This window comes from Pseudophryne corroboree, chromosome 9 (genome assembly GCF_028390025.1).
Source record: "Pseudophryne corroboree isolate aPseCor3 chromosome 9, aPseCor3.hap2, whole genome shotgun sequence".
NCBI lineage: Eukaryota > Metazoa > Chordata > Amphibia > Anura > Myobatrachidae > Pseudophryne > Pseudophryne corroboree.
In genome coordinates this window covers 98,427,663-98,454,549 of record NC_086452.1, presented here as the reverse complement: position 1 = coordinate 98,454,549, position 26,887 = coordinate 98,427,663, and the positions used below count along the sequence as shown (strand labels likewise).

General features: G+C 48.9%; 1 protein-coding gene across 2 annotated transcripts in view; it reads right to left on the bottom strand.

Moving 5' to 3' along the window:
- LOC134957652 (tenascin-N-like) overlaps positions 1–26,887 on the bottom strand; it is a 618,734-nt gene that overhangs the window by 536,049 nt on the left and 55,798 nt on the right. The window lies entirely within an intron of this gene.

Sequence of the window (26,887 nt, the reverse complement as noted above, 5' to 3'; positions counted from 1 at the left end):
AATGGGCTCAAAATGTTATTGTGAATGTAGGAAAGTTTCTCCTTTGTATCCTGGGAGTTGTCATAATGATTGGTTTGATATTTAGATGTGTTCGGATTTTAATGCAGTGCAAGCGCAGTACCAAAGTGATGAGTTTGAGGAGCGAGGGCATTGTTACAACAACTGGTTTAAATTATGACCCATCAATTGAGACAATGTTGTGATAAGACGTGATTCCACGGTCCGTTTCTTTCACCCGTTTCTCCTTTGTTTTTCTCCCAAGCAAAAAGACATCCATTCGGAAGAAGACTAAAGACTTTGATGGAGAAGACTACAGACCTCTGATGGACATTTCTACAGACTTTGAGAGACATTTTAGAGACTTTAAAGACTTTTTATGGACACTTGAAAGACTTTGATTATCACCCACAGCAAGGATACACCTATCCGGACAAGACTTCAACAGACACCCAAGGACAATTGCACACATTATTATGTGAATGTATTTGTAACATATCTTTCTTATCTTCATCTCTACAACCTTCAGGTAGTGACACACATAGTCGACAGGTGACATAGGTACATATATTAGCATTCACATGTTTTTTCCCCCTCCATGTATCATCAACTAATGTGCACCCCATTTGTTGGAACAAGAAGCCGAAAAGAGCTCGGTAGTGTTTGTTGGCCCACTTACAGACCCTTAATACGGGATAAGAAGGATTTAATGTATACTTCGCAATACCTTGAAGCTTATCTAGAACATGTACGGCACGATGATACATGCCCCCCCAGACATGAAGTTCATACATACATGCTTTTGCTATCCCACTAGGCCATACATTTCCCGCCTACTCCTCTCCTCCCTCCACCCAATCATTTATAGGTATTTCATATGTATTGTATATTTTTATGCTTAAATGTTTAGATTGTGGCAGTTATTGTTGACTGCCAAAGGGTCGACTGTCAAAGCTGAAAAATATTGTTATACATATCCATGGTACTAACCCCTCATGCACATGCACGCTGCTCGTGCACCCGGTCCCCCGTGCGTACACATACCCGCAAGTTGCGTAAGAGTCGCTCCGGCGACTCGTGCGCATGATATGTGTATTTACGGCGGAGTTTGTGAGCGTGTAGCGTGCGACTCGAACGTAGCATATTTAACCCAAATAGTGCATTTTGTAGATATAGCTCCCTTAGATCATGTCAGCGAGTAATGTTAGTTTAAACAGTTCCTGGACAGAGAGATTCGTCTTTGCATGATAGGAAGGGTCAGACAAAGGTTGGTAGGTGATGTCTGGTATCCAGCTGTAGGGTATTTTTAGGGTAACATTCCGGTGTTAGTTAGGAAAAGATCGCTTGCTCCTGCGCATAGTTATGTACAAAAGTAGATTATGAACATTAACTGTATTTGCTGTAAATTACACATGCGGCGGGAATCCCGAGGATACCTCCCACCAGAGCAGTTGGGAAAGGACATCGCCTACCTGTTCAAATCCACCTATGACCTTTGCTGTAATGTAGGGACACATCCCTGTGTCCAATGAACAATGAGATTACAGGGACCATTGTATTGTATATGCATGTTGTGTATAAAAAGACCACTGTTGCCTGGCCGGACACAAGACTCTGAAGGCTTTCTCCCTGATAGCTGAGGACTGGTCTAGGACGCACTTGCGAACGATTCCCCACGTATGTATATTCTCTGTAGCCATTATTCTCTATTATTCTGTGTAGGTTTCTTTGTTAGCCTGTAGTGTATAACTTGTATCTGTTTACCCCTTTTCTCTGAATAATCCGCTGCGGTGTTAGAGCCCAGTGGTTTACCACAAACCGGTGTTGTGTTTTCACTTTCCTGCAAAGGGCTTTCTTAGCGTCTCAATCGCTATAAGGTGTATAAGTATTGTTAAGGTTTTAAGGTATTACATCGTTGCAGTACTAGGCTGCTAAGGTTTTAAGTATATGCACATCCTTACACTGTTTCATTATTTAAGGTTTACTGTATATCACTCTGTGTGCGTCCGCGCGCGTGTACGTTGTACCCACGGCACGGCGTCTGATACGCTAATAGCGTATCAATACGGTACTCAGTACGCTAACAGCGTGCTTAGTAAGAAGCGTGAATCCGTGTGCGTACGTGCCGCTCGTGCGTCGTGCCCACGGCACAGCGTCGGATACGCTAAGTGCGTATCCATACGGTACTCAGTACGCAAATAGCGTACTTAGTCCGTAGTGTGTGTAATAAGTCTAGCGGCCACAACGGCTCCACAGTAATAGTGTTTAGCTTTATGTTTTAAGGTCATATTTGACATTATCACAATATAAAGTCAATTAAAGATAAAAAAAAAAGCTACAAATCAGTACAAACCAAGCTAACAATCTGAATAAGGTGAAATTAACAAATAGCATAGGAAACTGATTAGTGATGACAAGCACTGAAAGATTGATGGGGTTGGTATGATAATTGCTATCCTCAGAGGAGAAAATAGGCTATACACATCGGACTGTTGTATAAGAAAACCAGGTCCATGCTCTTTGAGGAATTACATTGGATGGGTCACATATCTGTCACACTTATGTGCTTCCACTCAATGTGCTATCTCATAATACGATGCCATAAAGTAGAGCATATTAAGGTTGTCAGGGGCGGTGAGGGACATATAAAAGGATATCTGAAGGTCACATGCAGCCTGCAAGACACCAACAAGGGAGCTCTGATTCAGGTCAACATCAAGACAACTTCCACATTCCATGTTCTTTAACTCTTTTTCTCTTACGTATTTATATAATTCCCTTTTATAGCCTAGGATTTTATTACTGTCCATGGTGCGCTCAGCAGTGGGCTCATAACGAGTCAATCTTAGGTCGCTTTCTCGGACAGCTATCCCGGGGGGAGGGGAGGACTAAAGGATTTTAGTACAAAAAATGTCAATTGTATTGAAACCATACTATTATTTATTGGTTTTATAAGGGTACCAGAAGTATTGAGCACAAATGTGATAAAACTGTTTCAACATACTCTATACTTAAGTATATTTAAAGCTGTGTACAGGGCCGGTGTTAGGGTGTTCGGCGCCCCCCTGCAAACTATAAATTTGTGCCCTCCCTCCCATGCTTTGCAAAGGGATAATGTGCTGAAAAAAAGGGATATGGTCTTACAAGGACAGGGCATTGCACACATTTCAAATTATGCCACATAGTAGCACAATCTTATTCACATTACACCACATAGTAGTGTCCCTTATTCACATTATGACACACAGTAGTGCTCTTTATGCAGGTTACGCTACACAGTAGTGCCCCTTATACACAATGCTCATAGTAGTAGTGCACCTTATGCACATAATGCCCACTGTAGCGGGTGCCAGTAAACACACTGGAATCAAACCATTTCAGTATACAGTCTGTCACCATAGCTTCTCCCACAAGGACCACCTTACCGTCCAGAGAAAGAGAGACATACTTGTCTGAAACCTTTTTTTTTTTTTTTACATTTTTCTTTTTTTACTTTTTTCAACTTTTTTTTCTTTATACCACAGGTCAAACCTAAAAATGTTAACTTTTTTTTCATATAGGGGCTATGCAGTAATCCCCTACCCTCATATAAGCGGGATGTAGTTGACATCTCAACGTACAGGATTCTGGCCGTCAGGAGACCGACGCCGGAATCCCGACACCTGTCAGAATGCCGGCACCGAAATCCTGACTGTAAGAATGCTGGGGAGGGTTAGGGTTAGGCTGCGGGGAAAGAGTTAGGGTGTGTGGTGGGATGGTTAGGGTTAGGCTGTGGGGGGAAGGATTAGGGTTAGGCTGTGGGGAGGGAGGAAAAAATACAAGATAGTGCAAATCCTGCATAAGGCGCTTTAAATAGTTTTGAAACACGGGGGGTAATTTTGACCTGATCGCACGCTGCGCTTCGTCGCAGCCGTGCAATCGGGTCGGAACGGCCGCATTGCGCAGGAGCGTGGCAGCGACACCGCTAACAAAGAAAGCGGTCACAGTGGCGACCACAAGAAGATTAACAGGAGGAAGGTGGACCCGGCCAGCAACTCACCGCTTTCTGAGCGTGGAGATCCAAACGCAGGCGTGTCGAGGCGTTTGGAGGGTGGATGTCTGACGTCAATTCCGGTACCTGCAATGCTGGATTCATCGCACAGGGTAAGTAAGTCTTACCCTGGTCTTGTTCTACACAAAACTTTTTTGGCATAGAAGGGCTGCACAAGCGATCGCAGCCTTGCTATGCAAATAAACACTCCCCCCATAGGCGTCGTCTAGTTGATCGCACGTGTTGCAAAAAGTTGTAGCGTGTGATCAACTCGGAATGACCCCCACAGATTCTTTACACAGGATAATATGTAGCAATTCTATCAGTCAGTAATAATTAATATCATCGATCTTAGTTACGTTCCTGTAGTTAGTCTTACATCCAGCATGTAATTCCGTCCTTTAGATTTTTTTTTCTCCTCTGAATCCTCCCTGTCCTCGGAGTATCCGTCACATTGGTCATAAAAAATGCAAAGGTATCGGAATCTAGTGTAATACGTTCTTTAATAATAGACACAGACTTAATCTCACATACTTCATAAAAATAATTCAGATAAAAGAAATTCCATAAATTTTAGAGCATCTTATGCAAGATTTGCACTATCTTGTAATTTTCCATTTGTGTTTGGGGTGAGGGAGGTACTCTATTTTGTGCAAATTTTGTAAAGGCAGCTGTCCTTTTGTGAACCAGTGAGAGTCCCATACCTATTCTATACTTTGTGGGGAGGGAGGGTTAGGGTGTGGGAGGGATAGGGTTAGGCTGCAGGGGGAGGGTTAGGTTGTGGGAGGGGTCAATTAGGCTGCGTGGGGTTAGGATTAGGCTGCAGGGGGAGTGTTAGGGTTAGGCTGTGGGGGAGGGTTAGGGTTAGGCTGAGAGGATGGAAGGTTAGGCTAAGAGGAAGGAGGGTTAGGGTGCGGGAGGAGGGTTAGGTTGCGGGAGGGGTCAATTAGGCTGTGGGGGGGTTTGGGTTAGTCTGCTGGAGGAGGGGTAGGGTTAGACTTGGGCTGCGGGGGGGAAGAGGGTTAGGGTTAGGCTGCAGGGGGGGTTAGGGTTAAGCTGCTGGGGGGGTTAGGGTTAGGCTGCAGCGGGGGTTAGGGTTAGGCCGCAGGTGGGTTAGTCTGTGGGGGGAGGGTCATAGGCAAACGCAGGGGGGGTTTCGGTTGCCTGGAGGCCCCCCTCCTCTTAGCAAGTGGCTCAAATTATGATAATATCAATGGTATATAATAGGATTACTAAAGCTGCAGACACATCATGCAATTTAAGGGACAGAGCAGAGCTGCTGAACATGCCCAGTGGTAGCTGCTTCTACCAACTTTGCTGTGTATGTGGATCTGAGCCCTCAATCAGTGCACTGGACCAGAGAGTAGCTACCAGGAAGAAGAGACAGGAGCCTTACCATGAGTTGGGAAAATGTGTACTTAGAAAGTACAGTGCTGGTACTATTATGTTTACATATTTATTTATTTATTATAGTATGTTTAACCTTTTTCTGACCACTTATTTATATTATTTAAACATGTTTGATACAGGATATACAATAGATCATCTTTAGTGGTAAATATTAATACTGTATTCCATGTTCCGCAGAGAGGGAGATTGTGGATTGAATTTGGAAACCCCCTTTTAGAAATCCTGCGTTTGCCACTGAGGGTTAGAATTAGGGTTACACTACAGTACCTTCTGGCTGTTGCTGTCCTGGAGTCCTCCATCAGCATGAATTCCAGGTACTTCAGCTCACTCTGCCCGGGCCAGCTGTGAGCTGCTCAGCTACAGGTTTAACCCACTCTGCACACTGCCTCCTCACTCCCCTACAGCTTCAATTCCAGCAGAGTCCAGGCCAGAGCTGTGAATGACATCCCGCCATGACGCCTCCGCGGCTGGAGAACTGTAAGTTGCTTCCCCTTCCCTGCTTCCTTTGATGCTGCTCAGGGCTCCGCCTCCTATAGACAACAGGGAACCCTGCCGCAACACTGGCAGCAGTCTGATTACTAATTACAGTACTGCCTGGCCTGCCTGCTGCGGCTCCGCCTTGCCCGCCCCGGCTCATTCCAGAAAGGGAGGGTCCGCTCCAAGTCAGCACAGTCATCCAGGAAGACGTACGTGAATGAGGAAGCCGTGCAGGCACCGGTGCTGAAACCCCCAGCAGGTCAGACGCTCTGGCTGCATACACAACTGACCAACCCACCGGCTGGCCGGCCTGCAGACTCAGCGACCGACTTGGTAAGCTATACACACTTAGCAGTCAATTGCTTGATATGACGGGGATTACATCCCAACTGAACGGGCTGAAGGGGTCAGTCGGTCGTACACATAAGCAGATATACTAATATATCTGCAAGACACATAGGCATCCACCATACTGCAAGACTGACAATGATGGGCCGGATGTAATGATGACCAAGTTCGATGACCGTGCAGGATATATATATAGTATATATATATATACTAGGTGATTCATCGTGCCCTACGGGCGCTCTTCACACCGTCGGTTGGGGCTACGCCCCGTTAACCCCTGCACGCCTTTGAACATACGCAGGCTGGTAGATAACAGAATCAGAAACACAGGGCAGTATAGAGGGCATACAGAAATGGTGTCCGGTTGAGAAACGATAGAGAGGCGTGGGGGGGGGGATGTAGAGAAACGCTGTGCGATCAGTAAAGGATAGTGAGAGGCAGGGTGGTAGGGAGAGGATAAAGAGAGGGAAGGTGTTAGAGAGAAAATACCGTTGCAAGAGGCTATGACCGGTTAACACCTGCACGGGCTTCAGCTGTGCTATAATTGTTATTATATGGAGTATTACCTGAATTTTTTTTTTATGGCAGTGGGTAAATATTGTAAGGGGGGAGGGCGTGCGATTGTCAAGGGGGCGTAGTCCTTTGTGAGGGCATGCAGAGTGGCCGAAGGGCACAATGAATAACATAGTGTAGTATATACTGCTAGTGTCTGCATCATGAAGTACCAGATGACTAACAGCAATGCACTGTAGATAAGACACCAAAGTGCTGTGGCCACAGGTAGCAGAGCCGCTTATACACACAATGTCCACAGGTAGCAGAGCCGCTTATACACACAATACCCCCAGGTAGCAGAACCGCTTATACACACAATACCCAACAGGTAACAGTGTCGCTTATACACACAGTGCCCACAGGTAGCAGGGCAGCTTATACACACAGTGCCCACAGGAAGCATAGGCGCTTATACACACAATACCCACAGGTAGCAGTGGTGCTTATACACACAGTGCCCACAGGTAGCAGAGACCTTATACACACAATACCTACAGGTAACAGAGGTGCTTATACACACAGTGCCCACAGGTAGCAGAGGTGCTTATACACACAATGGGCACAGGTAGCAGAGCCACGTATACACACAATACCCACAGGTAGCAGAGCTGCTTATACACACAGTGCCCACAGGTAGCAGAGCTGCTTATACACACAGTGGCCACAGGTAGCAGAGCTGCTTATACACACAATACCCACAGGTTGCAGAGGCGCTTATACACACAGTGGCCACAGGTAGCAGAGGCGCTTATACACATAGTGCCCACAGGTAGCAGCGCCACTTATACACAATGGCCACAGGTAGCAGTGTCGCTTATACACATAATGGCCACAGTATTAGTATACTCTCAAAAGTTTGGGGGGTTTGGAAAGGGGGTGGGTTCAGTGAGGTGCCTATCCGTGCGGCTGATCAGCCCGATTCAGGGCATCACTTGTAGCGGCTGCGGATGGTGTCCGAGGTGCTACGTGTGGTGGAGGGGTGGATGTGGGAGGGGGTCCAGAGGTGTTGTGGGTGGCGGAGGGGTGGGTGCAGGGGCACGGATGGCGGAAAGGGTGCAGAGGTGCTGTGGGTGGGGGAGGGGTAGGTGTAGAGGGGGCGCGGATGGGGAGTGTAAATGCTGTTGGTGGGGGACGGGTGGGTGCGGGGGACTGTGGATGAAGGAGGGGGTATGGAGGTGATGTGTGTGGGAGGGGTGATGTAGGGGTGTGCGTTTGGAGGTGCAGGGGAGGTGAGCTTAGGGGATGGGTTTCAGAAGTGCTGTGGGTGGGGGAGGTGTGGGTGTGAGATGGCACGGATGGGGGATGTAGATGTTGTGGATGGGGGAGGGGTTGATGCGGGGGAGCTGTGGATGGGGGAGGGAGTCCGGAGGGGGTTCGGGTGGTGGTCCAGAGGTGTTGCGGGTGGGGGAGGGGCAGGTGTGGGAGGTCTGCAGATGGGGAGGGTGTCTGTAGATAATGTGGGTGGGTAGGTGCTGTGGTTGTGGGAGTGGCGGATGCGGGGGTGTTGCGGGTGGGGTAGGTGATCTGGATGGGGTAGGTGATCTGGATGTGCGGTAGCCAGGGGAGGGGAGGGGCGGGTGCGGGGATGACACGGATGGGGGAGTGGGTCCGTGGGTGCTGTGGATGAGTGAGGGGTGGGTTACGGTGGTTGTGGCGTCCCGGGTGTGCTGCTGCGGTGGGTGGGGGAGGGTGCCGGTGCAGGGATACCGAGGTTGGGGTAGGGTGGGGGTGCAGCTGAGGCGGGTGGGGGAGGGGCGGGGGTGGGGAAGAGGCGGGTATGGGGATGCTGTGGGTGGGGTGCCAGGGAGGGGGGCGTGAGGGGGTGTGGATGGGGTCTGTAGATGCTGCTGGTGGTGGAGGGGCATGTGCGGGAGGCTGTGGATGAAGGAGGGGTCTGGAGGTGTTGTGCGTGGGGGAGCGGTGATGTAGGGGAAGGTGGGGTTGCAGGGGTGTGGGGGTTAGGTGATGGGTTGTAGAAGTGCTGCGGGTGGGGGAGGTGTGGGTGCGGGATGGGGTATGTAGATGCTGCGGGTGGCTGCAGGGAAGCCGTGGATGGGGGAGGGGGTGATAAAGCTAAATATTTACCTTTTAACACAAGCTATTTACTAATACTGTGAAGCCGTAATGGCCGCTGAACCTCGTGCACGTGCTACGCACTTTGTACGCTATTTGCGTACAAAGACCTCACACGTGGTACGCAAGTTACGTACACACGCTGCGCTGGGTGTACGGAATACACACAGCGAGCGTACACACAGACAGTAACCTTTATAAACTTTAAACACAGAATATGCTTACACTGTAAACCTTAATACCGTGGTACTATAATGGTGTAACACTGAACCTTTGTGAGTATGCAAGCTGTTTGAGCAATTGAGATGCTCTGAAACCCTTAGCACTTATATGGTGAATCACACAAACACTTGTTAAAGTTCCAACACCTTACCAGATGATTTTTAGCAAGTAAAAGGGAAAAGAATACAGATTACAGCTTATACACTACAGACCTAACATTAATAACTAAACAGAATAACTAGACAAAAATATACACAATGGCGAACGAACGCAAACACAAATACATAGAATAGAATGAATGGCTTACATTAAATGGGTAACAAAGTGGCCACAGAGAAACATACCATACGGAGGAACACTCGCTAGCGCGACCGGATCCAGTCCTCCAATTATCCGACAGATAAATGTTGATGAGAGAGAGTACTGGCCGGTCAGGGGACAGTGGCCTTTATATACACAACATACAGTACACTACAAAGGGCCCTACAATCTCATTGTTCATTGGACACAGGAATGTCTCTCTGCATTATAACAAAAGGTCATAGGTGGATTTGAACAGGTGGGCTGTGACTATTTCAAACTGCTCAGGTGGTATCCACAGGATTCCCGCCGCATGGATAATGAACTGCAAATACAGTAAATGTCCATAAACTTCTTATAGACATAACTATACGCAGGAGCGATTAATCTCTTCCAAACCAACACCGGAATGTTTCTAATAAAATACTCTTCAGTTAGGTACTAGACACCACTGTTCAACCTTTGTCAGACCCTTCGTATCATGCAAAGAGGAATTCCCATGTCCACGAACCATTTACATTAAACATACTTGCAGACATTATTAAAGGAAATATTATCTACAAAACGCACTATTTTAGTTAACTATGTTATAAACGAGTCGCCCGCTACAAGCTCATAAACTCTACCGTAAATACGCATATACCGCGCGTAATCGCCGGAGCGAGTGTACGCATTTTGCGGACATGTGCACGTACGGCAGACTGAATGCACGAGCAGCGGGCATGTGCATGGGGTTAGTATATGGCAATGTGAAGCACAATATTTTCCGACTTTGACAGGGGTCCTGAGGTGCTGTGGGTGGTGGTCCAGAGGTGCGGGGGGTGGTGGAGGGGAAGGTGTGGTAGGTGTGCGAATGAGGGAAGGTGTCTATAGATGATGGTGGTGGGGGAGGGGCCGGAGGTGCTGTGGGTGGGGGAGTGGCGGCTGTGGGGGTGTGGTGGGGGTCCTGATGCGCGGCGGGTAGGGGCGGGTGCGGGGATCAGAGGGCGCTGTGGGTGGGTGAGGGGCTGGTGTGGGGTTAACGCAGTTGGGGAGGGCCAGCTGTGGTGGTGTTGCGGGTGGTGGAGGGGCAGGTGCGTGGGTGTTGGGGGGGAGGGGAGGGGCAGGTGCTGTGTGTGGGGGAGGGGACCGTTTGCTGGGGTGGTGCGGTTGGGTGGGTGGGAGGTGTGTGTGAGGGTGCCACGGTTGCGGGGGCGGGTGGTGCTGCAGGTAGGGGAGGGGTGGGGGTGCTGGAGCAGGGGTGCTGTGCGTAGGGGAGGGGCGGGGGTGCCATGGGTGGGGGGTTGGGAGCAGGGGTGATGTGGGTGTTTTGTGGGAGAAGCTGGTGTGGGAGTGCAGTGGGTGGAGGAGGGGAGGGTGCTGCAGGTGGTGGGCTGGTGCCATGGGTGGGGGGACAGGTGCGTGGGTGCAGGGGTGCTGCGGTTGGGGGGTGGGAGGCGGCTGCGGGGGTTTGCGAGGGTTGGGGGGGGGTTGCGGGAGCAGGGGTGTTGCGGATGGGGGAGCGGTGGGTGCAGGAGGGGCAGATGCGGTGGTGGTGCGGGTGGGGTGGAGGGTGCAGGGGTGTAGCGGGGGGAGAGGTGGGTATGGGGGTGGGGTGGGGGTGCCGCGGGAGGGGGCCGTTTGCCGGGGTGGTGCAGTTGGGTGGGTGTGAGGGTGCCACGGTTGCGGGGGCGGGTGGGGTGGGGGTGCTGCAGGTAGCGGAGGAGTGGGGGTGCGGGAGCAGGGGTGGTGTGCGAAGGGGAGGGGCGGGGTGCCATGGGTGGGGGGTTGGGAGCCTGGGTGATGTGGGTGTGGGAGGGGTGGGGGTTGTGGGAGAAGCTGGTGTGGGAGTGCTGTGGGTGGGAGAGGGGGGGATGCTGGGGGTGAAGGCGTGGTGCCATGGGTGGGGGGACAGGTGCGGGTGGGGTGGAGGGTGCAGGGGTGTAGCGGGGGGAGAGGTGGGTATGGGGGTGGGGGAGGGGCGGGGGGTGCCGCGGGTAGGGGAGGGGCGGGGTTTGCTGCAGGTGTGGGGGCGGGAGTGCTGCGGGTGGGAGTGGATGTGGGGGGATGCGTTGGGTGCCGCGGATGGGGGGGGGGGGGTGTCGGTGCTACGGGCGGGAATGGGAGTGCCGCGGGTGGATGCCGCGGGTGTTGGTGCTACGGGTGGGTAGAGGACGGGAGTGGCGCGGGTGCTGGGTGGATGCGGTTGGTTGCCGCGGGTGGGAGGGGGAGCGAGTGCGGCTGTCAGTGTCAGCATTGTCCCCTGAACTCTGCAGCAGCCGCTAGTCTGTGAGGCGGGTAGTGCGAGTTCCGCTCACAGTCAGCGGCTGCAGTGTCACCAGGGAGTGTACGGGGAGGAGGGAGACAGGGGACAGGGCGGAGACGGGGAGGGGACTGGGCGGGGATGGGCGGTCAGAGGGAGAGGACTTCTGGTAGATCTGTGCCTGTGACTCTGCCCAGCGTGACGGCCAGGCACAGAATCACAGAGTTGGGCTAATATATAGGAGATATATATATATATATATATATATATATGGGATCCAGTCTGAAGATCGACACTGTCTAGGTCGACAATGATTAGGTCGACCACTATAGGTCGACAGTCACTAGGTCGACAGGACAGGGTTGGAAGGCCGACAGGGTGGAAGGTCGACATGAGTTTTTCACTTTTTTTTCTTCTTTTTGAACTTTTTCATACTTAACGATCCATGTGGACTACGAGTGGAACGGTAATCTGCCCGAAGCATGGCGAGCGAAGCGAGCCATGCGAGGGGACATGGTGCACTAATTGGGGTTCCCGGTCACTCTACGAAGAAAACGACACAAAAAACCCCAAACAAACTCATGTTGACCTTTTGACCTGTCAACCTAGCACATGTTGACATAGAAACCCTGTCGACCTTCCAACCCTGTTGACCTAGTGACTGTCGACCTACAGTGGACGACCTAAACACTGTCGACCTAGACACTGTCGATCTAATAATCCACACCCATATATATATATATATATATATATATATACCCAGCCTTAGTGCTATCCTGCTGCATGAAAATGCTCGGCCTGGTGAGGGAGACAGTGGATGAGACAGCTGATACAAGTTTGTGTAGCTTTTAAATGAAGGATATGTGAGACTCTGTAGTCGGGATGCATTTCATTTACCGGCTGTCGGGATCCCGGCGGTCAGGATACCGAAGCCAGAATCCCAACAGCCGCCAATGCCGCCAGCCATAATCCCTGCGCAACACGACTATTCCCACTCTTGGGTGTCCACGACACCCATAGAGTGGGAACACATTCTGTGGCAAGTGCAGCGAGCCTCTGAGCCCACAAGGGGACTCAGTGCTCGCCCTGCTGCCGGCATTCTGGATATTGACAGCCGGTAACCCGTCTGCCGGTCATCTCTTACCGAACCCTTGTAAACAGTCTCGGGGCAGATTCAATTTTGCCGCAGGGTTCTAGCTCCCGGGTTAAGTGCCCGCAGTAAGCCCGCAAGTAGCCCAGATGGAGCAGTTAACATGGATGTCTGTTCCCACCTGCCCGCTAGTGCTTCCCAGGGCTACTTGTGGGCTTATCGTAGGCAGTCATTGCATAGTTCTGGGCACTTACCAGGAGCTAGAAAACCCTGCGGCTACTTGTATCTGCCCCTAAGTGTCTAGATTTATGGCAAAGCCCTGCAGTTCTATGCCATTTCACCAGCAATTTGCAGTGCATGTATCATCATGATGAAATTGTAATTTGACTTAAGATACATTGACATTTGTACCTTTTTATTGGCCAAATAATAATTATAAAGGAGATTTCCGTCTTTAATGAATCCTCCTGTCCAAATAAGCTTATTTATTTTAGTCGTCGTTGGCAGTGCCGTAACTAGGCATTTTAGCGCTGTGTGCAAGAAACGACAGTGGCGCCCACCCACCCCCATGTAAGACAGGGGCAGTGCGCGCCGCAGATGCGCAAAAAAATTATAGGGCGTGGCTTCACGGGGAAGGGGCGTGGCCACAAAATAATAGCAATTCATACTACGGTGCACAGTAGTCTACATTATTCAAATTACGCTGCACAGTAGCGCCACTACACCAGGTAGAGCCCCTTTTACACATTACAGCAGACAGCGTCCCCCTTTTTACACATTACAGCAGACAGTCCCCCTTTTTACACATTGCGGCAGCCAGTCCCCCTTTTTACACATTGCGGCAGCCTGTCCCCCTTTTTACACATTGCGGCAGCCATCCCCCTTTTTACACATTGTGGCAGCCATCCCCCTTTTTACACATTGTGGCAGACGGTGACCCCCTGAGAGAGAGAGAGAGAGAGAGAGAGAGAAAGAGAGATATACTTACCATCTCCCTGCTGGCAGTCAGGCTCCTCGTGCAGCTCCCTCGGTGCAGGCAGTGAGGTGAGAAGGAGGAGGAGGGAGGGGGAGCTGGGAGCCGCAGCAGCGCTATGTCATTGGTAGTAAGCGCCGCTGCAGCATCCCCCCCTCCTTCCGTATTGGCTGCCCGGCGCTGCTGTGGATGCTGGGATGGAGGAACCGCATCCCAGCATCCACAGCAGCGCCGGGCAGCCAATACAGAAGGAGAGGGGGATGCTGCAGCGGCACTTACTACCAATGACATAGCGCTGCTGCGGCTCCCTGCTCCCCCTCCCTCCTCCTCCTTCTCCGCTGCCCGGCGCTGGTCCTCTTCTCCCTCCACAGCGCGGCGCACGGCGCACACAGCAGAGGCGGCATGTAATGAGTCAATTTGACTCATTACATGCCGCTGGCCGTGCGCCATAGTTACCTACTTTGCTGCCTCCTCCTCCGGGAGGAGGCAGCGTTGTAGGTGTATGGGGGGCGTGGCCGGCACAGGATAGCCGGTCTGGGGGCGTGGCCTGCAGCAGGATGGGCGTAACATCAGGGTCGCGTCATCGTGACTCCGCCCCCCGCTGTGCTGTGCCGAGAAACGAACCGCTGCATAGCTGGGGGCGGAGCTAAGATGACGCGATTCAGCGCGAATCGCGTCATCGGACCCCCTCAGGCCGCCCGCTTGTTCTCTGCTGCGGGCGGCCGAGGGGGAAAGCGGGAGGCTTGCCCACCTTTCCGGGGGGCCGGGAGGGTCACCCGATTTTCGGGAGCCTCCCGGCCATTCCGGGAGGGTAGGCAAGTATGCCGTGCGCCCTCAGGGCAACTGCGCTGTGTTCCAAGACCACTTGGCACACACGTAGTTACGGCCCTGGTCGTTGGATATGACAGCAAATAAGCTCAGGTCTGTGACTGATAGGATTGCATGTACCTGGGAAATTTGTTGTTCTATTAAAGTGCAATTTCGGCTTTCAGACCATAAAACAGTGTTTTTGTATATAAATCTCAGCACAGCACCTGCTATTGATCTCCTCACCACTAACAGGTGTAACATGTTATACATCACGGTTTTATACCAGTTAGACACCCAGGATGCAACATGAGCTTGGTAAGTGATGTGACACAGGTCGGATTAAGGCTGTTTGTTGTAGGGGGGAGATACCAGATACAGGTCACTCTAATGGTTACTTGGAGAATAATGTTTGTAGCTCTCTCTCTCTCATGTTCATTAAGTGCATGTCAGTGACCACAGGGACGTTCACAAAATAATCTTCTAGATTTGGTTGCCCATGGTCACAACAGGACATTGATTTTTTTTTTTTATGCATTCAAGCCACTCAAAAGTGACTTTTTATTTATGCTTTGATCATTGTTCTGCTAGAAATATATTCTTCCAAAAACTAGATCTCATGGAAAGGGTAGCAGGTGTTCCTCCAAGAGTTTTCGATATTTTGCTTTATCCATCTTGCTCTCCATCTTAACAAATAACCCAATCCTTTGAACAGAGACACTTACCTCTGGCATTATGCTCCCACCACCATGCTTCATGGTAGGCTTAGTGCTCTTGGAATGAGGCTCAGTGTTAAACTTACACCAAACATTACTCCCAAGTTTGAGGCCAAAAGTTCAATCTACCGTATTTTTCGGACCATAAGACGCACCTGACCGTAAGACGCACCTAGTTTTTAGAGTAGGAAAACTATTCTGAACCAAATAGTGTAATAAAATATTTAATATTTAATAAACAATAACAGAATAAGCCCTGCCTCCCTAGTTTTCACCGACCTCTAAGAGATATTTCCAGTTCTGTGTGATTTCTCAGACTCCTACAAGGATTCTGTACAGTGCAGCCTTCTGTCAGAGCCAGCATACACAGACACACACACACATCAGAGCCAGCATACACATAGACACACACACACACACACACACACACACACACACACACAGAGTACCAGTGGTTCCCCGCGTCCAGGCTCTCAGCTAACGCTGCCCGCGGTGCACTCCTGAGGAGGGAGGAGGTGGGGGGGAGCGGGGGAGTCACGTGATGCCCGCTATGCTGCTGGGCTCTGAGATGCGGGCGCTCTGCTGATGACGGCACAGCAGCAGCATCCAGGACCCGCCGCTACCTGCCGGCGCTACCCGCTACCTGCAACCTCCATCTGTGCTGGCTCTTATTCGCTCCATAAGACGCACATACTTTTCCCCCCACATTTTTGGGGTGAAAAAGTGCATCTTATGGTCCGAAAAATACGGTATATTCTCATTGTAATGCCAAACAGAGAATCCCTGGGAAAGACACACAAAAAACGAGGTCACTTTTGTATTTCACTTATAGAACCCCCGATTCCATTAGAACTGGCAAAGCAAGTTATGGCAGGTGGCCCCTCCCCCTCTTTGACTTGGCTGGTTCCTCTCCTGCACCTTCTCTTCTCTACTGTCGGTCCTTTTCCTTCCCTCTGCTTCTCAAGTAGTTTTCCTTCTCTCTGCTTCTCTGATTCATCTTCCAAACCTACCCCTGACCAAGTCTTCCGCATTTGTGGCAGCTGCAAAAGAGTCTTACAAGTGTAGTGGGTATTATTGTAATGCGCAGCACGGATTAATGTACAATATTAGGCTCTTATATTATAGGTAATGTGGGAACTAATGGGGATTATTAATGTAATTCGGCGGTATTAGTTGACAGTAGTGGGTTCAATTAAGGTTACATAGTTGCGCCATATTTGTAATGTGGGAGAAATTAAAATAATGTACAGTAGTATGGGGTATTAATGTGATGTGTCTGCTGGTGGGGACTATTCATTTCATTTATCATCAGGTTCTGACTCTGATTTTGAATGTGGATGTTATTAATGTAATATGGAATTGATGGAAACTATTCATATATTGTATTGGATAATAGTGTAATGTGGGGTTTCTGTTTTAAATATGGGGCTAATATGTTAATGACGGGACTAGTTAGGGTAGGAGGCCTATTTTTTGGTTTGATGTTGGGGCTAGGCAGAGGAGGGAGACCGAGAGTGATTGGTTTTCCTGAAGATGCTTACTGTCTATTGTGCCTCTATGACCCCAACATTCCAGGAACCAGACAAGCATCAACAGACCTTAAGACACCAAAAGCACCAGGTAATCAAAGCTACAAGAACAATAAGCAGCTCATTCTGCCACCTGTCCTGATTCTGGAGGGGCTCCTGTTCAGCCCAATCAGGATTTCTTCCTGACTGCAAGCACAGACTGGAGGTAGGTTCTGCTTCATGCAGTTCTACCCTTCTGCCCCTGTCATCAACATTTGTCCTGCTGCAGTAGGGATGGCCATCAACTATCGATGATTCAAAATCATCAATGGTCTACGGAGATGGAAACCACATGGCTTCCCGACATTGATGATACAGAACCACCGAATGTTTTTTTTTATCTCCAAGGTGTTGAGACACATAGACTAGCTTTCCCCTCACCCACTGAAGCTCCCATGAAGCCCTGTCACTCGGCTATGATTGGACGGAAGCCCACTGAACAGTAAAGCAGGGGTGACCATCGGTGGGTGAAACTACTAATGATTCCATCACAGATGGGTTCACACCATCGGTGTTAACAATCAATAGTACCATCGATGGTGACCATCGATGGTTAACACACTGATGGCCTTCCTTTTGCTGCATTTTGCAGTGGAGGAGTGGTCAGAGTGCTGCTCTGTACTACACAGCTCTAGCTGGGTCTATAGTCCCGTCTGCCTCATTGTTAAGCTGGGTACACATTAGACAATATATTGTATAATCCACCGGATAGGACCAGTATATCATGCACATCGTCTAATTGTTCATCACATTTTCTGGTATGGATGCAATAAAGGCCGATCAGAAGATATTTTGAATACACCATGCTTCTGGATGAGGCCTCTGAATGATATTTCGCGTGGTCGTGTGCTATATCATTCATTGTGTACGGGACAGTCAATCAATGTATCGTTACATCAGTCATCCTGTCGGCCGACAGCCCTATCTAATGTGTCCCCAGCCTTAATATATGCCTGCCAGTGAACATAGCCTTGACACACATATGAAAAGTAGGGAATGTTGGGTAAACATATGTGACATGTGGAATGCCCCCAACCATTATCCCCATGTTACATATTAAAGGGGTCCTTTGACCGGACTGTCCCGTACGATAGCCCTTACCACTTTCGCGTCCCGTCCCCAGTCACAGAATGGAGTTTTAGGTCACATGGGACCTGGCCACACAGGGGATTCCCACTTACCATCAGTAACCGCCTGTTACTGACTCCACCCACTGCGCAGTGGGCAGGTTTTACACTGCCACCACCAAACTCCTAACCTGCCGTGGCGTCTGGAACCACTGTTCTGCTCTGTATGCGCCGACACGCCGCCTTACAACACCTATGTGGTGTTGATGAATCCCCACTAGTCGCCTGACTAGGCCTCTACCCGGTAGCTGGTTGGAGGTGGAGCTTGGAGACGCTGGATACACCCTGGACAGCCGGAAAATGGAGCTGGGTTTCGCCTAGCCCTACAGGTCACAAGATGAAGCAGTCGTCTTGAGGCAGATGATGTTTATTTGCTCAAATAGCCTTCAAAAGACTCTTCCGTATTGCTAGGGGCAACAGCAATACAGCAGATGTTTACAGCAGAAGAAAATGGTATAACACACTCTGGAGCTCACAGGCCTCCTCTTTTTATACAGTAAAATCACAATGCATCTCAGGGGTTAGTTCCCCCCTGAGTCCTTTCCATCCAATCAGGATATCTTACAAATTATAAATAAATAAATTACATTTTAAAAGGATATAAGTGCATGAAGCAATTTCGTCCTTCCTGTCACAAACAAAGTTTGGTGTCATTTAAACTCCAATTCCTACCACCTAGCAGTTTAACATTCACTATTTATCACATAACTTCAAAATACGGTATTTGCCAAACAAATGTTCTTCCTTCCTGCATATACCATTCAGGATTCGTATATCAACTAAAGCAGCTACATAAATAAATACAGTGTCACGATCCGGGTGTCTGGTCGCCATTTTCTACCAGTTAGATGTCTCCTGAGATTGGCTCATCGTGTCAGGCCCGGGTCATAACTATGTCTTGTTTTACACTTCATTTTTATGTTACATGCAGTGTCGGCTCAGCGGCCTTCTTAGTGCTTTCACTTAGCTGGGTATGGCGCTTTTCAGCCCGTCGCAGCCGTCACCGCCCCCGCGATCTTGCTGCTTGGAGTCTAAGTGAGGCATCCTCTGTGAGCCACGACCGCCGCTGTCATCTCTGTGGCCGCTGTGCGTGTGAGCATGGAGTCCTCTGTTGCCGCGGTCTCCGCCGCCATTGTTGTTTGGCACATGGTTCTTTCCCCTTCAAAGCCCGGTCATGGGCGCAGCCATGTTGGAAAGTCACATGTCATTCTTCCTACCAATCTGCAGCACTGCTGGTGCCTGTGTCAAGCTGTCAGCCAATGTCTGTTCACCAGTGGGTATAAATATCCTGTCTCAACACCCAGGAAGTTGTCAGTGCTTCAATTGTCTTCCAGTCTACTGCTTCACTAGAGACTCTCCTGTGTCATCCTCTGCAGTACAGCCTGACTACCCTGTGTCCATGCTCTGCGGTGCAGTCTGCCTCTCCTATGATAATTCCCTGCAGTGCAGCCAGCTTCTTCAGTGTTAACTCTCTGCGGTGCAGTCTGCCTTTCCTGTGATACTCTCTGCAGTGCAGCCTGCCTTTCCTATTGCATCCTGTGTCGGCAGATTATGCAGTCTGGTTAACAGTAGCTATTCTCCAGCGGAACTCTGTTCATATGGTTTTCAGTGTCCCACATTATAGCTAAGAGCTATTCCTGCGATCTCTAGCATCATTTCTACATTTCTTCAACGTTCTCAAGCATCATTAAAGACTCACAATTATTCTTTTAAGTTCTGGTCTCAAACCAGTTGAAGTCCATAGACTCTCTTCACGGTTATTGTTCTGTTGTACCTTTGATGACTTTTATTATTTCATAAAACCCTTAAAGTCCACCTCAGTTGTCGTGGTCATGTTTTCGGGCAATGGTGCTGCAGCTCCTGCACATGTGTAGGAGTCCCATTATACCTCCTAAGTTCCAGTATCCATCAGCCCCTGCAACAGAGGCTTCCCGCTACCAACACCAGCCCTCAGTTGTGACATACAGGGGTAAATTTACTAAGGTCCCGATTTTGACCGAGATGCCGTTTTTTCTTCAAAGTGTCATCTCGGTAATTTACTAAACTCAAATCACGGCAGAGATGAGGGCATTCGTATTTTTTTGGAAGTAGTTGTAAAAAAATACGAATGAATACACCATCGGTCAAAATACGCCAGCAAATTAGTAGAACTCGGTAATTTACTAAAAAGTGCAAATCTCCAAAGAGGAAAACACTGCCGTGAAAAATTACAAATCGCAAAAAAGTGCTAAAAAAAAGCAGACCTGCTTTTTATATTCGTGATTGCATAGGCATGCAGGGATCCATGAGATCCGTGCATGTCTATCAGTGGGAAGGGGTGGGAAAGTTTTTTTTTCCAAAAAAAAAAATGCGTGGGGTCCCCCCTCCTAAGCATAACCAGCCTCGGGCTCTTTGAGCCGATCCTGGTTGCAGAAATATGGGGGGAAAAATGACAGGGGTTCCCCCATATTTAAGCAACCAGCATCGGGCTCTGCGCCTGGTCCTGGTTCCAAACATACGGGGGACAAAAAGAGTAGGGGTCCCCCGTATTTTTAAAACCAGCACCGGGCTCCACTAGCTGGACAGATAATGCCACAGCCGGGGGTCACTTTTATATAGTGCCCTGCGGCCGTGGCATCAAAAATCCAACTAGTCACCCCTGGCCGGGGTACCCTGGGGGAGTGGGGACCCCTTCAATCAAGGGGTCCCCCCCCCCAGCCACCCAAGGACCAGGGGTGAAGCCCGAGGCTGTCCCCCCCCATCCAATGGGCTGCGGATGGGGGGGCTGATAGCCTTTGTTGTAAATGAAAAGATATTGTTTTTAGTAGCAGTACTACAAGTCCCAGCAAGCCTCCCCCGCATGCTGGTACTTGGAGAACCACAAGTACCAGCATGCGGCGGAAAAACGGGCCCGCTGGTACCTGTAGTACTACTACTAAAAAAATACCCAAAAAAAGACAAGACACACACACCTTGAAAGTAAAGATTTATTACATACATGCACACAAACATACATACATACTTACCTTATGTTCACACGCAGGTCGGTCCTCTTCTCCAGTAGAATCCAAGGGGTACCTGTTGATTAAATTCTACTCACCAGATCCCGGGTTCCAGGCTCCTCCGCGAATCCCTTTGTAATCCACGTACTTGAATTAAAATAAAAAAACGGACACCCGAGCCACGAACTGAAAGGGGACCCATGTTTGCACATGGGTCACCTTTCCCCGACTGCCAGAAACCCACTCTGACTTCTGTCTAAGTGGGTTTCTTCAGCCAATCAGGGAGCGCCACGTTGTAGCACTGTCCTGATCGGCTGTGTGCTCCTGTACTGTATGACAGGCGGCACACGGCAGTGTTACAATGTAGCGCCTATGCGCTCCATTGTAACCAATGCTGGGAACTTTCTGCTCAGCGGTGACGTCACTTTAGGTCAACCGCAGGGCAGAAAGTTCCCACCATTGGTTACAATGGAGCGCATAGGCGCTACATTGTAACACTGCCGTGTGCCGCCTGTCACTCAGTACAGGAGCACACAGCCGATCAGGAGAGTGCTACAACGTGGCGCTCCCTGATTGGCTGAAGAAACCTACTTAGACAGAAGTCAGAGTGGGTTTCTGGCAGTCGGGGAAAGGTGACCCATGTGCAAACATGGGTCCCCTTTCAGTTCGTGGCTCGGGTGTCCGGTTTTTTATTTTAATTCAAGTACGTGGATTACAAAGGGATTCGCGGAGGAGCCTTGGACCCGGGATCTGGTGAGTAGAATTTATTCAACAGGTACCCCTTGGATTCTACTGGAGAAGAGGACCGACCTGCGTGTGAACATAAGGTAAGTATGTATGTATGTTTGTGTGCATGTATGTAATAAATCTTTACTTTCAAGGTGTGTGTGTCTTGTCTTTTTTTGGGTATTTTTTTAGTAGTAGTACTACAGGTACCAGCGGGCCCGTTTTTCCGCCGCATGCTGGTACTTGTGGTTCTCCAAGTACCAGCATGCGGGGAGGCTTGCTGGGACTTGTAGTACTGCTACTAAAAACAATATCTTTTCATTTACAACAAAGGCTATCAGCCCCCCCATCCGCAGCCCATTGGATGGGGGGGGGACAGCCTCGGGCTTCACCCCTGGTCCTTGGGTGGCTGGGGGGGGGACCCCTTGATTGAAGGGGTCCCCACTCCCCCAGGGTACCCCGGCCAGGGGTGACTAGTTGGATTTTTGATGCCACGGCCGCAGGGCACTATATAAAAGTGACCCCCGGCTGTGGCATTATCTGTCCAGCTAGTGGAGCCCGGTTTTTTTTTTTAAAATACGGGGGACCCCTACTCTTTTTGTCCCCCGTATTTTTGGAACCAGGACCAGGCGCAGAGCCCGATGCTGGTTGCTTAAATATGGGGGAACCCCTGTCATTTTTTTCCCCATATTTCTGCAACCAGGATCGGCTCAAAGAGCCCGAGGCTGGTTATGCTTAGGAGGGGGGACCCCACGCATTTTTTTATTTTATTTTACATTGTTTAATTTAAAAAAAAAATGAACCCCAGCACGGATCACACAGATCCGGCCGAGATTCATTTTTAAAAAGTCGGCAGTGTTTTGCTAATCACTGCCGTAAAAATAGAAAAAAAAACACCAATGACATCGACATCGGAACAAAAGAAAAACCCGAATACGACAGCTTAGTAAATTAGTCGTAATCAATTCAAAAAGTTGCAGTTTTACACTTTCGATGTCATTCGTGATTGAACTTTGACCTTTTTCCGAAAATTATGAATGTTAGTAAATTTACCCCACATTTTCCAATCCCATACCAATCCATACCACTTTACATATGGAATAAGGAAATCCCCTGTGATTAACATCTTTCCCTGAGGAACTCTCACTACCAGCATTTACCTGCTGTGCACTGCCCAACCTCAAAAGGTTTTGTCGTTCGCACATCTGCTAGGAGAGGGCAATTAGCATGCCATTTCCTAGTCACAGAAGATAGGGGATGCTTATTCAGACATATATACAGTAGTAAGTGCGTTTTTCCCTTTAAAGTACACGTGAGCACATCTTAAATATAAATACATTTAAACATGCAATCCCACAATTGTGCACAGAGCACTACATATGACATATTAAAACACATCATTAAACATATTTTTAAACAGTCCGCGCCCAGCGCCGTAAGTACATTTCAAATATGGTGCCTAGCACCAGTTGTTCTTAAAATGGCACTGGGCACTTAAGGGCTAACCCCTTACGTGCCGTGGCCGCCATTAACCATGTGGCCACCAGGGTCTCCGTCCACAGGTCTCAACCTGGAGGGATGTGATAACTTTGGGCTGTGGTAAGGGTTCCAATGATACAGACTGTGTTCAGTGCAAAATAGACAAATACAAGTGCTATGAGAGCACCTAAATACATGTTAATTACATTCTAGATCTAGAGTGGAGATAATATACAGTTTTAATCTAATTTTCACTTAAAAACCATTATCAATAAAAAAAAATGATGAACCAGTGCTGGATGTGATCAGCAGCACAGAATCTGGCCTGCTTCCTAGGACTTGACCGACTGACCTGCAGAGTCCTGACAGCCACGGCACATGACTGGACCAAAAAAGAAAACAGCGCTAAAGTCCTGGAACAGCAGAGTAAAATGAGATTCATACAAACATCTATTCCCTAAGTCAGTGGTTCCCAAACTAGGTTGCCTCCAAGCACTTGCAGGGGTGCCGTGGATTGGTGGTCCAGGACCAATTCAAATTATTTATGGTCAATATAATAGGCAAAGCCAGTGCCTGTGGTTTCTCGAGTCTTCCTGAAGCAGCCTGTATAGGAAAACAAATTGGCTAGTTTCAAAGAGCAGAAGCTTCTCTTTCCATAAAAGTGTTTTACCAAGGTCATTCTAAGAGAATTCCTATTTCAAATAATTATAACACAAAAGAAAACGAACATGTATCTCAGCCTTGATATAGACCTTACTGTGCCTCCTAAATCTGAACTTACTTTGAGCTTTTTAACTCTAGACCTATCATTCACCATTATGGTGGCCCATTATAATGCCCATGCTGATATCCTATAGATACAGTATAAGACGCGATCCACAAAGAAGTGTATTGTACATTGTCCTACAGATTTATCAGTAAGTGGTGCTCTGTTTTAAGAAATATCTGATATGAATGTAGAAAAAATATACTATTTTTAAGTGTCTTGTTTGCTTCCTCACAGACTCAACTTTTTGACATTACTTTCACCATAAACTGGTAGGGTGACATGCAGTGGCGTATCTATAAAGGGTGCAGTGTGTGCGGTGCCCACAGGCCCCTGGGTCCAGAGGGGGCCCATACCGCATACACTGCACCCATTTCTCCTAAACTTACCTTTCTGGCGTCCATCGGTGTCCGTGTCAGGGCCCCCTCCTCTCCCGAGTCCCATAGCCGGCAGTGCTGTTAGATCTCTGAGAAAGCACTATAGACTCTGGCACAGTGCCAGATTCTACAGCGCATGCTCAGCTCTCCGAAAAAATGGCTGTTGCACCGTTTTTTCAGAGACCTAAGCATGTGCTGTAGACTCTGGCACTGTGCCAGACTCTCTACTGCTCACTCAGAGCGCTAACAGCGCCGCCGCCGCGGCTACGGAATGGGAGAGGAGGGGGCCCACACATGGAGTCTGCACACGGGTCCCCTCCTCCCTAGAAACACCCATGAGTTAAATATTGCATGGATGAAAGGGCTTGAAAGTTTTCCCCAGCAATATGTATACCGCCCAACATAACCCTCTCCAGGAGGGACACAATGCTCTGCTTCTGGACTTTTCTCTTAATTTATGATTGCCAGCACCTGTGTTGAACATGTCAATGTATTAGAAAGGTGTTTCAGCACAGGTGATGGCAATCAGAAATTAAGAGGAAAGTCCAGGAGCAGAGCATTCTGTCCCTCCTGGAGAGGGTCATGTTGGGAGGTATGAGTATGTTCAACTGCCAATACCCACTTGGCAAGTTGTTTGCACTGGCTCTTAATGTCAGTAACTGCCTGTTGCAGAGCAGCTGCATTAGCTGTGGCTTGCTCGTTCAGCATGGGCTGCATTGTCTCCCTCACAGCCTGCACAACATCAGCATAGGTGAGGGGAGAAGGGGAGAGAGAAGCGGAGGCATGGTGCCCGTGATGCTGCTGCAGCCCGGCAGGGGGTCACTGGACTGATTGGGTGACTGGGCAGGTCTAAGCTGGGTAAAGCGGGCGGACAGCAAAAGAGCTGATGAGGAAGCTGCCTTACATCAGCCACGACGGAACCGGAAGTCCACTTTGAAAGATTTTTAAGAACATTTACCTCTGGTACCTAATGTAAAGGATTTGTATCTTTGGAGTGCCCTGTACTAAAAACTACTGCCATGTCATTGTGATTTATTGACAAGGTAGTGATCATACAAACCTTTGCAGAGTGACATAAATACTTGCCAATATCTTCCAAAATGCTTTTCTTAAGACCTTGACAAGAACATCGGTATTAGGCATCTGATTGTTTATGGAGGAAGTTATCATAGACTATCACATAAATTCCCAGTGTTCAGTGGCGTGCAGTTAGGATTGCTAGATAATTCTCTTAATTAAGGATGTGATAGTATAAAAGAGGGAATATGACGTGTATGAAAGGGGGTGGTCTCATATAATGTCCCTGTTTCTGTCACTGGGGACATATCAGCAACTGGGATGCCAATACGCTCTTTTATAAAGTCAATGGGTACCTCGGCCGCTTCCCCTAATATAAAATCTTCACAGTGCCAATTTATAATAATAACCTTCACACTACAAGAACAGTAATGTACCTTTAGTGAATGAATACAAAAACTAGTGTTTAGAATACACAAATTTTGAATTTATTGAAAATATTTCCATAGCAGTAAAAATATACATATGGTTATAGATAGATGATGCTAGTACCGGTATACATAAATAAAACATATACAGACACAGAGCGGGTGATTCAGACCTGATCGCTGGACTGTAAACTTTGCTGTCTTGCGTTCGGATAGTCGCAGCCTCCAGGGGGAGTGTATATTCGCCGTGCAAGTGTCCCATGTGTACGCAGAGCTGCAAAAATCCACTTTGTGCAGTCTCTGCGTAGACCAGGACTTACTCCTACAGTGCGATGAGAACAGGCTGATTGGGGTCGGAGCTGACGTCACACACCCTCCCTGAAATCGCTTGGACACGCCTGCGTTTTTCCAGACACTCCCAATAAACGCTCAGTTACCACCCACAAACGGCTTCCTCCTGTCAATCACCTTGTGAACGCCCGCGCGATCGGATTTTCGCACCATCCCGTCGCTGACCGGCGATGCCCTTTGTTGTTGTCGGACGCACGTGTGCATTGCGGTGCATACATATGCGCAGTTCGTACCTGATCACCCGCTGTGTGAAAACGCACAGCAGCAATCAGATCTGAATCACCCCTAGAGAGAGTGACATATATGTAAAAGAAGGACACACAACAGATGTGCATACCCTAAGAGGATTGTGATATTGTAGGAGTGATGCGCTCTAGAGTGATCTTACTGAAACCCGCTGCTGATGATAGAGAAATAATAATGAGCAGTGCATGTGGTGGCTGTTATTTGGCAGGTACAAGGCAGGTGACGATTCAAATAACTGGGTCCCTATTTTCCCTAGGGAATTGCACTTGTGAGAAGCAGGAGGGATGGCACTGAAGAGACGCAGGCGGTGAGAGGTGGGGGAATGGTGCTGGTGAGAAGCAGGAGGGATGACACTATAGAGACGCATGGGGAATAACACTGGTGAGAGGTGGGGGAATGGCGCTGGTGGCGCAGCTGATCCACATTTTTTGCCAAATTTGTGGGCGTTTTTTTTTTTTTACAGTTTTTGGCTCCATTTTCGCCAATGCCGATTCAACAAAAAAAAGTATTTGTGTAAACTATTCTTACAATCCCCAACACCAGTGGTTCCCGAACTCTGTCCTCAATGCACCCAATAGTCT